The sequence below is a fragment of the Crocodylus siamensis genome, chromosome 7 (assembly GCF_052110815.1).
Source record: "Crocodylus siamensis isolate JL-2025a chromosome 7, ASM5211081v1, whole genome shotgun sequence".
Classification (NCBI taxonomy): domain Eukaryota; kingdom Metazoa; phylum Chordata; order Crocodylia; family Crocodylidae; genus Crocodylus; species Crocodylus siamensis.
The window spans coordinates 91,709,869-91,717,972 of NC_143401.1; positions in this window are offsets into that span (position 1 = coordinate 91,709,869).

Below are 8,104 nucleotides of genomic sequence, written 5' to 3' on the forward strand. Positions count from 1 at the left end.
CTCCGCACGGGCAGGGGGCAGGAGAGGAGAGAGGCAGGCATGTGTCCCGCCTTTCCCGCCCGGGTCCATCATATATATGTGCCTTTACTGCTTGACCTGCTCACCTGCCCTTTAAAGTGAGACCATCTATCCCAAGCCCATCACTGGGGAGATGGCCACCTGTGCACGAGGAGGCTTGGACCTGGTTCCATTAAAGAGCCAGGCCACCCTCTGGCAATTGTAAATTAATTCAGGTTACTGAGGGCACGGACCACTGTTGACTCAGAACTGGAGCAGATCAGGACCAAAACAATTTTTTTAAGCAGACTTCGACCTTGGGCATGACTGATTCGCTACCAGAACAATGCTGCCCGGTGACTTTAACGAAAGCCCAGGTCACTCTCTCTCTGCTGTGTTTGCTCTGCTAGATCAAGCCAGCAGATCTACTCAGCACACGTGAAAGCAATGGATGGGCTGGGTAAGACATTGCTATTTTTACATGGTGCCTCTTCACATTTTAAGGCTCCCCGTGGCCTTTTAAGATTCCTCCTACAATGCCCCAGCATCGCGCTGTCCCCAGTCCGGCCAGAGCCTTCTCTCAGCTCGGGTAAGCCAGAACAACGGGGCTCCTTGTTTATCACCCAAACAAGAACCGGTTGGACATGTCAGGCTTTGTTTCACTGACTGCTTTGTAGCTCCTCTGTCCTAAAGGGATGGGACCACGCATGGGACAGGTGCACGTCATCTCATGAAGCAGCGATCGCAGGAGATACGAGCTGTTCTTATTTGGTCTGCGTGTAGGTGTCTACACTAACGGTGCTCAACCTCCCGCCTATGGACCTATGTCATCTGGCCCCTGCAGTTCCCCGTGGGTCTAGAAACTTGGTGGAGGGGAAGTAGTGGCAGTGTTAATTACTGCGGGTCTAGAAGCAGCTCTGGAAGCCATGGCAATTTGTGCTGACATCACTCCCTCACCACCAAATTTCTGGAAACGTGTGAAGCCCTCTGGGCCACATGACATGGGTCGCTCTGTAGTCGGATTTTGTACATGGGTTGGACTGGTGTGCAGGGTTGCAGCATGGCCAGACCCAGCACGCAGGGCTGGGCTGGCATGCCGGCTTGCACCCACGAATCAACTTCATGCTGGATCCCACCCACAAACCACCCTGCAAGCAGACTGGCACTGCACTGCATGGCTCTTCTGGCCCGTGGGCCTGGAAGTTTGCTCGCCGCTGGTTTAGAGATCTCCTGCGTACTAAGTTACACAGCAGTAAATACCGGTAATATCTCAGAAGAGACTCCCTAGTGAACACGCATCCTCTTGAACGTGGCTCAGCTGCTGAGTGAGGTCCCTTTTGTTCCTGGTTTGCCCAGCACCTGGCAATATGCACAGTGGGCCCTTCTCCCCCGTGTCCTGGGCAGACAATGTCCGGGAGCTCAATGTCTGGCCCAGAACTGCCACGGGGCTTCTGCTGACCTGCCACTGCTACTCCTGCCTGGGAAACCTCCGATTGTACCTGCTTTGCAACATGCCTAGCTTGCACCTTTATGACAACTCCACTGATGTCAGCAGTTGCAGAGACACAAGCAGCTGTGCAGAGCTCTGCACAATTCCTTCTCCACCCACCCCACACATGCACACCCACATGCTCTGGCTTCCACAAGTGCTGACTTCCAGCAGTTTTATTCCTACCGCTTTCCTTCTGACAATTCCTCTCTCTGGATGCAGACACGCTCTGCCCTTCTCCCACCTGGCAGCATTTGGGACTGTCTGACCCAGAATCCCTCCTGCCTCTCCTACCCGTCTCCTGGTTTGTGGGTGGGATTCAGCATGAAGTTGATTCATGGGTGCAAGAAACCTAAGAGTGACTTATGCAGATAGCGGTCATGTTGAAATACATTATGGGGTAGTCTCCCTTTACGGGATATAATGTATTTCTCTTTTGTAAATAAGGCTCTAACTTTATTGAGCTGCTTTTTTTTGGCTTTTTTTGCAGTGGTAAAAACAAATTGGCTGTACAGGGCAATAGCACACAGTAACTAGCATGGCATACTTCCTTGGTTGCCAGGCCCAGCTAAGCTAAAAGATCAAATGGAAAGTATAAATGCTCTGTTTTTATCTCACATCTGGCATGTGCATCTAGGCTTGCTGGAGGTGCCCAGAAGTCTAAAGTTCTGAAAAAGATCAAATCAGCAGCAATGACCTTAAGTGTCTGTGGCTCCCTCTGTCCCTTTTTGTTCTAAAGCAAAGGAAAATTGCAAATCCAACCAGCTGTCAGGCAAGGTAAGTGCGTCCTTTATGAACTGAGAGTCAACCAGTTCAAACAATGTATTTTTCCAAGTCAATACTGCAAACAATATAAATGCACAAGAGATTTATTACAGGTAACCAACAACACGCTGCATTTTTGCCAAGCATACCATAGGCAGGCTGGTCTCACAGCTGGACAAACTCCTACTTTTCTCTATGGTGAAACATTCAAAACAGAAGGTTTGAGTTTTCTCTATTTTGAAGGGGGAAAGGCTGCATTAAGGGGAAAACAGAGTTAAGCTTACACAGGTGTTGATCATCCCTATTAAAATCAGGCTGGCAGCACAGAAAAGAGCCTTTCTAACTACACGCAGGATGATTAATGATGTCCCACCTGGCACAGGGAAAGCATGTGATCTGCTGCACTGAATGAGCAGGGAGAATTTGAATTTGCATGGGGACCTGTGTGTGCTGCTGCACGGGGAGGTATTCAGGGGTATCTTTGAAATGAGACATACCCCAAAATTTCAGAGTAGAAGAGGGACAAAGGTAGCATAAGAATGCTGTCCTGGATCACCCGATTCCTCAAATCTTTCTGGAATTTTCTTACACTTTAAGAAATTTATTACAGTTTGTGTTTACAGAGCGCCTCTTTTCTGAGAGCCCCCCCCCGCCAAGAAGAACACCAATGATTGAAACATCTAAGAATAGGAACATCCCCAGGTTGCAGATTTTTTTGCTAAGAATTCCTTGCAGTTGCTATCAGCTCCAGAGGTAGCTGCAGAAGGAGAGTTAATACAAGCAAATCAGACTGCACTGATGTACAAGATGCTCTTAGTAGAGATGGGCAGCTCATTCTCCCTTCAGTGCAGAACGCACTCCCTGGAGACTTCATTAGCAAAGAGAACAACGATCCTCCTCCAAACTTAGAGCAGAGTTTTCTAATCTAAGACGCAATCACGATTTTGCTGAAAGACAAAGGAACCTATGGGGAATGTGAAAAATCGTGGCACCAGTTCGGACAGGATGTCTTTCTATCAGAGACAGAAGTTATAAGCTTGATGAATGCATTGATCAATGCATTACTGGGGGAGATTGCAGGGCCTGTGTTATGCCAAAAGTCAAATTAACAGATCAAAATGGTCCCCTTTGGCTATACAAATCTATTTATCGATCTTGTGTTTTCCAGAAATACAAGACACGGGCATGCTGAACTGTAACTCCTGCACTCAGTTCTACAGTAAGTCACATTCATTGACGGTTGGTCTCCACGTGGAAGCAGTGTCCCAGGTGCTCAGTAGTACATGCTGACCTGTTAGGTGGGAATGCTGCATAAGGAATCCGGATGACTGCAACTGCTTTCATTTCAATACTGCCAGCGTGATATCCCACACACAAATGACACATCACCTGCGTCTCACAGGTCAGCTCTGTAACTTTTCTTAATTCCTCTCCAACAGCAAGGATGAAGGTGAATAAAGCTCTTCCACTCATTTGGTTCTGGAGTCTACTGTTAGCCAAATGCCTCCCATCCACCAACTCAGCCAGACCTACAAGTGCATAGTTTCCCAGTTCAGACAAGTTACATTCAGACCTGGCCTGGCTATAAGTCTACATACTTAATACAGGTACTGCTGCCCCCTTCTCTGACAATGCCCAAGCATTTTCTGCTTGGCCTTTGCTCCCAGATGAGCAGTGCTGGCAATCTGTTACAGCTGCACGTTTTGTTGGTCCCCAGTGATTGAAAACTGGGAAACAAAGACCTAAGTACCGAATTCTCCAGGTGTGGCTCACAACTTGCTGGGTGCTGCTCTTTTTCCATTAAGATCTGGGAACATCCACCTAAGGCTCGCTAGTGCAGCATCACAGGCAGGAAGAGCTGGAATGAAAACATCTTAAGTTTCATAAAGGGCCAGATCCTGCTTCTTGTCTGATGAAGGAGTAAGAGAAGGGTTTAGACCTCTGACTCCCACAGTGAACAGACTGATGCTCTGATCCTTTAGCAGGCAACAGTGAGCACTGCGAGTAACGCTACAGAAGGAAAGCAGAACAAAAGCTGGCCTGTCTCTTTACGGGCTGAGAGGGGACTGGGGCTGGCCAGCCCTGTACAAATTTCAGGTGCAGCTGGGCAATCATCAGGTATTCCCTGTGAAAAAACATGAAGGCCTGAAAATGCAGCTAGGAGGGCTCCCACCACTGCCTGATCTTAGGTGGGGTACAGCAGTTCACTTACAAATGAGAGGGAAACTATGGAAAGGGCATGATGCACCCAAAGCAAAAGCAGCAGCTTGTATTTGCTGAATAGAGAAAAGAGAGCTGTGAGCAGAGAGCAAAGGGAGGAGCAGGGTCAGTGATAGGCTTGCAAGGCTCCTGGATAACAAAAGCTTTCTTCCACCTCCAACTTCGCTGGAGGTTTGTTTCCCAGGATAACGCCATTCCTGAGCATCTCTACAGCATGAGTCTGCTGGCTGTTAACCTGCTGGAGCTGGCTGCAATATATTGATGCACTTTGATATTGGCACTCCATCCCATAGACCAGCGGTTCCCAATCTGTGGTACAGGGACTGCCAGTGGCACGCAGACAACCTGTCAGTGGTACACGTTAACAGATTTCTGATAATTACTTTATATGACAAAAATTTGCTGGTGGTACTTAAGACAACTGAAAAATTTGCTCGTGGCACTTAAGGTTGTATCGTTTTAAATTGGTGGTGCGCAATCTGTCAGAGTTTGGGAACCACTGCCATAGACAACTGGCTTGGGTCTATGAACGTTGCAACTCTGGTACAAGATCCACTGATGCACCACTTCATTTCACGCCAAAAGTACAGCACAAGCCACAGACTTTTTCCACCCAATTAAAGATATTGAGAGAGCAAGTGAAAGAGTGAGCGTGCATGGTATGAGGGGGAGTGAGAAAGTGGAATAATTAAACAATAATATGACAGACAGTGCATTTACGGGCAATTACGGCATGCCTCTGCTGGCACTGTGAGGCACAAGGCCAAAGACTAAGTGATTTCAACTGCACAAGTGGAGCAATAATCGCCTGGAAATGCCTGTCTGGAGCATCTGGCTTGAGAATTTATACATAGCAATGAGAGAGATCTCAGCATTTACTGGGCATTATTGATAGAGGTGGAACAGAAGGAGAAGCCAGTCAGAAAGCAGTTTCTCAGGCCCTCCAACAAGAAGTTTGCCAGCATTTAGTATGAGTGCAGGTCCCAGCCAGCAGGGGCTGAAGCAAACAGCCTCTTCTTGTGGTATGGCTCATTAGCAAATGACAAAGGCTTCCACCCTGCAAGGTGGGGATTTCCTTCAGGCTTGTAGTCTTGATGCTGCACAGGTTTCACCAAACTACCACATAAAAACACCAGTAAGTTTTAAAATTAACATCACTGAGTCAGTCAGAAAATCCTTCACACCCCACCCACTGGTTCCCAAAGATAAAGCCCACCATTAGCTTCTGAGCACCTGTAACTTGCTCTAGTCCCCTGGATCCTCTCTAAGGGCTGCCCTGGGCTTTCTGTCTCCAGCATGGTCTTGTTGCCTCATCCTAAATACGTCCGTCAGCTCCCCAGCTTGGGGCTAGAAGGGAAAGGAGCCTGCAAACAGTTCCAGGAAATACAGGACAAATAAACAACTGAAAAAACAGACAAGCAAACTCATTTTTAAGAGCCAATCCAGAACATTATATACATGGCACAAAGCCATGTGGTTGCAGCACTTTATCTGATGATCAGTGCTCATGAGAAGAGCTCTTTACAAGCCAAGATGGAGAGAGAGCTGCCTGGGAAACAAACTTCTAGTGTGCAGCAGTTGCTTAAGGAACATTAGGCAGGTAACCCAGGGAAGACCATCAACCATGAAATAGCCCAGCTCTCCTGATACTGGCTGTTTCCCTTACCGCCCCACATTTTGGCGCCATGAAATCTTCTAAAGCTCCATGAAATTATTCCAGAAACATGGTCTTCATTTCTAGCCTCTCAATTGTGGATGGCAAAAAAAAAAAAAAAAGAAAGAGACTGAAAACCTAAGTCTTCCAGGCCCCAAACTAGAAGAAAAATGAAAAGAATTCAAGAATTGTGAATTTAAAAAGACACCTCCTCACTTTTAGGCCTGTCTCATGATTTTAGAAGACTAAACTCATGATATATATATTTTTTAATTCTTGGGATTGGCAATATGGCCACTTCCAAACCAAGTCTTCATCCACTGGGCATACATTTGATGAGAGCAGACGCTTCTCAAGACTTAAAATAAATGTTGTTTTGTATCTGCGGTGCTGTGGGGGCTTTCAGCAAGTGGCTGCAGTGTTATGGACCTGACTAGATTCCAGCTGGGCCTGTCTCTGTGCCATCTGCCGTTCTGAGACGTTCTGGGAAGGCAAAGAGAAAAACAAGCTTATCGTTTATAAAGTTATTGTGGGTTTTGTGGTTGTGAGGCTTTCTGTAACATACAAGAATAACTTGTTTGTGACATCACAAGTCCGAGGATGGTAACCAGAGAGCATTATCCTCATTTTTGGGTATACTGGTCTCATGCTCGGAAGAACAAGAGGAGGTCTGCTGTTAAGGTTTTGGTTTGCATACTCTGAGAAGCAGCATGCAGCAAAAGCAAAGCTTGGAGTCAGGGCACCAGCCTGGCGCTGGCATGAAGTTATTACTGCTCTGTAATAACTTAACCAGCCAGCTGGGAACTGCCCTCTCATTAGAGGAATCAGTCAGAGGGTGGCATGAAGTGCATTACCCCACTCACAGCACACAGTGTTTGCAAGGAATAGCAGGTGAGGACAAAGTACCTCTGCTCTCCTCTGGCAGCTGCAACAGCCTTTTGGCCAGCTCTGAGTACATGAGAGCAGCCTTCGTCCAGTTGCAGAGGCAGAGGTGTGCAGTTGGCCAAAAAGGTGGCTCCTTTTGCTTAGCAGAACCACGGTATCAGGCCTTCAACGTACGGACAAGTCATTTCACTTCTCTCTTTTATCCTGTGTTTTCCAAGTAAGGAGGACTGGGACCAGGGCCAATCCTCCCCCTCTGTCATGTGCTGAGTGCTACTTGCCTAACTCGAGACTTACTCCTTTAGTATTTTTAAACGTACTCTGAAATCTTCCAAGGGTGTAAAACGGCACGCTCTCAGCTCCTGCCTGCATCCCTCCCTCTCCGCCTTCCCTTCCACTTGATTTTAATGCGGCGTCTCTCCAAATGCAGAGAGGTATTTTTAAAACAAACCTACCAGACACTTCTGGAAACAAACCCCAACAGCCCGTGCTTGGCCTGAGTCCTGGCAGCGTGTTTCCAAGAGGGCCCGGCTAGCATTTGGTTAGCCAAAACAATGGATTTAGCACTGCGTCAGATCCCAGCTCTGCTGCAAAATGCTCAAGTACAAATCAAGGTAATCATTGTTTCTTATCACAGAAGAAAACAAACCCTCTTGGCAGGAAACACTGTTTCAGAAAGCAACACCCTGCATGACCAAGATGCAGTTTGACGGCTGTAAATGCCCCTATTTATACAATATTGGACTCCCAGCAGACATTTGCACTGCAAAGGACAATCAGCTGGAAACACCTAACCCGGGAAATCAGCCCCAAAACCACCTTTAATTCCACATTTAATCCAGCTTCTTGCTAATTCAAGACAAGTTTCCGCTAGTTAGCGTAGAAATCCTCATGGGTCCAACAGTGCTGGATTTCATTCAGAACTGGCCTTTGAGCTCTTTTTCATAAATGAATCTTTATCCGTAGCGAAGATGTCGATTGTCACTGCACTGCAATTCAGTTGCAACTGGATCAGGAATTGCAACTTTAAATGTTACCAGCAGGAAAAAGTCTTTAAGGCTCCTCGGAAGCGATCCCCGAGGTGAATCTCATCTCCC